Raw genomic sequence first — 3,331 nt, forward strand, 5'->3', positions numbered from 1 at the left:
AAGTCCATAAACAATAGATGCCAGTGTGAATGCAGAAAGGAACTCTTATACATTGTTGGTAGAACTGCAAATTAGTGTGATCTCTATGAAAAACAGTATATAGGTTTCTAAAAAAACTAAAATTAGATCTACTATTTGAACCAGCAATCCCACTACTGGGTATTCCAAATGTATTTTTAATAGAGACAGGATATTGCCTTTGCTCAGGTTGGTCTAGAACTCCTGAGATCAAGCAATCTACATTGTTTGGTCTTTCAGAGTGCTAGGATTACAGGCGTGGGCCACTCATCATTTTGAATTATATGGAAATTCATCATCTGAGTCAAATGGGAGATAGTGAGCTAACTGAAATCCACAGGAAATTCTGTGTGCCGGGGATATTACAGGCCACTTGATTACTTGTGTTGATTTAAAAAGTGCATCTCATACTTCAAGGATTTTAGAAAGTGGGGACTTATCATAAGAATAAGAATCTAGAAACTACTTTATGGAAAACATTTAAGTTAGGCACAGTGGCTAATACCTATAATCTCAGCACTTTAGAAGAGTGAGGCTGGAGGATTACTTGAAGCCAGGAGTCCAAGATAGGCCTGGCCAATATAGCGAGGCCCCATCTCTTCAAAATTTGTTTAAAAAATTAGCCAGGTGTGGTGATGTATACCTGTAGTCCTAGCTACTTGGGAGGCTGAAATGGGAGGATTACTTGAGCCTAGGATTTCGAGGTTACAATAAATATTATCATGACATTGTACTTCAGCCTAGGAAACGCAGTAAGACTCCCTCAAAAAAAAAAAAAAAGTAAAAGATTTTAAAATAATTATTATAATCTACAATATTTTAATTATAAAATATTATTACCTTCAATAAATGTAAAAAACTCAAATGGCAATTCGTGAAAAAGTAAGTGGCAAAACTTCTTTTGATGATTTATACCCTCATTTATTCAAATCCAGGGTGGACCTAAAGTTCATGTGCAATATAAAATAGCTGTAACTGTAAATTGCACACAAACTTTATGTCCACCCTGGATATTATTTTCTCTTTGGTATTTATAAATAACTGGAGAGATAAACAATTAACAAGATAAACAGGTAAATTAGCTAGGAAGAGAACCAGTGAAAAGTGCTAAGGAGAGAAAATATATGAAGGAATTTGGTAAGAAATATTCATAATAGAGGAACTCCAGAGTAAGAATAAATGCTAATAAAACTGGAAAGGAAAAGAATCAATGTGCAATTGTATCTTCAGTTATTAATAATTGTCCCAAACTTGTAAATCTATCCTTACAGATTTTAGCCTTAAACTAAAATATAAAAATTACTTTGGAAAAAAAAAAAAACCTTAAACTTACATAAAAGACTCTATGTCTTCACCTTTTACTTGTGTAGCCAATTTATTCAAATATTTTATTATAAATACAAACAAAAGAACATGTGGAAATTTGACATGCCAATATGCAGGCAAACCTCTATTAGGAGTGTTAAACAAAACTATAGTAGGTTATTGTTTTATATTAAACTCCTTCACTAATCCCTAACAAACTAGCCTGAAAATCAAAATGAAGTCACTAATGCTTACCAAATAGAAAGCAAAACATCAGGAGAGAGAGATATTAGCCTGTCTTAATTTGTTTTTATTGCTACAAAGCAATAGTTGAGCTGGGGTAATTTATAAAGAAGTTTCTCAGAAACGATCCACTCATGGAGGAGAGGGATGGGCACCTGGTATTACATGGTGAGAGGAAGAGAGAGAAAAATATACTGTGCCAAAGAAATCACCACGGCTAGACAGACCTGGTGAAGGAAGCTACTAGTGTAGATATTACAGTCATGTTGATTACTGAGACTATGTCAAGGGCTGCAGTATTTCTCATGATCAAAGAAGTGGTCATCCTGACAGAGGTGATGAATCTGGTTACAAATGGACAGGAGATGATCATTCTGCAGGCCGACAGCCTGAGTACAGCAATGTGAGAGATGATGGCTTTAGAAGAAAAGGTTTCTACTCTTCTCATTATGGGAGAGATTGGTCACCTCCTAAAAGGGATGATTGATTCTTCAGAGAATCACCCATAGGCCGAAAGGATTCTCCACACAGCAGATCTGGCTCCAGTGTCAGTAGTAGAAGCTACTCTCCAGAAAGACGCAAACCATACTATTTCCATCAGTCTCAATATAGGAAGTCCATGTGTGTTGATGTCTCCTACAAATGGCAGCATGAAAGAAAGCCAGAAACACATAAGGAGAGGCCTGTACAATCTTGGAAAACATCAAGAGATACTTCACTCTGGAGTTCTTCAGCATTTTCATCATCAAAGGTGTTAGACAAACCTAGTAGGCTAACTGAAAGAGAACTTGCTGGGGCTGCAAGCAAGTGGGCTGCTGAAAAGCTAAAAAAGTCAGATGAAAGTAAGTTGCCTGAGATTTCTGAGATGAGGCAGTATGCACAACACCATTGTGCATTGACCAGCCAGAAGAACCTGAGGCAAATGCAGCACATGGCATAGAGTTATTTGAAGACAGTCAACTAACCAGTCACTCTAAAGCAATAGCATCAAAACCCAAAGAGATCTAACAGGCTTACTGACAAGATGGTGAAACTTTCGGGATGGTGGTGAAAATGCTGATTGAAAAAGATCCTTCATCAGAAAAGACTATACAGTTTGCACTGAGGCAGAATTTACATAAAATAGGTCGGCGATGTGTTGAAGAACTCAAGCATTTCATTGCAGAGTATGATGGTACTTCATCCCGAGTTTGGAGAGACTTTTTAGATTTCTTGCTCAAGCAAAAAGTTTCTAGATTTTTTTTTCCCTCCCTGAATTGCATAAATCCTTAATATATGGAATTTTTGTGACGAAGAGAAATAACTTTACGATAGCTGACCATACTTCCAGTATCAAATAAACATCTAAAATAGTCTATTTTTTAAAAAATTCAATTTTTTGAAAGGAGGGAGGGGGTGGCATCTCAGTATGTGATACATCTTATACCCTCAATGAATCCTTAACAATAAAAAAAAAAAAAGATTTTAATTGCCTCTTTTGTGATTTGGAATTGGAATTTGATAATAGAATTCATTCCATAAAGTAGAATCCATGCTCCCATGAGTCCAGCAGAGGATGTTGGCTTGGCTTTATGGACAGAGAAAGAGTAGAAGAAAGCGGAAGTAAAAACAAAAAGTGGATTGCCCATTTAAAATATAGATTCCTGTAAGGTGGTGACATGGCGACGGAGCAAGGGAAAGATAGCTGATTAACATCAGTTACCCCACATTACTCTTTGTTGTCAGCATTACATGAGAGAACTTCATTATCATGCAGATAGCAGAT

General features: G+C 36.3%; 1 pseudogene; it reads left to right on the plus strand.

The window, feature by feature from the left end:
* Positions 1-882: 882 nt before the first annotated feature.
* On the plus strand, positions 883-2,574 carry LOC100944313 (annotated as a pseudogene).
* Positions 2,575-3,331: the final 757 nt, after the last annotated feature.

Source organism: Otolemur garnettii, unplaced genomic scaffold (genome assembly GCF_000181295.1).
Source record: "Otolemur garnettii isolate 467f Iridium unplaced genomic scaffold, OtoGar3 scaffold00072, whole genome shotgun sequence".
In the NCBI taxonomy this organism is placed as follows: domain Eukaryota; kingdom Metazoa; phylum Chordata; class Mammalia; order Primates; family Galagidae; genus Otolemur; species Otolemur garnettii.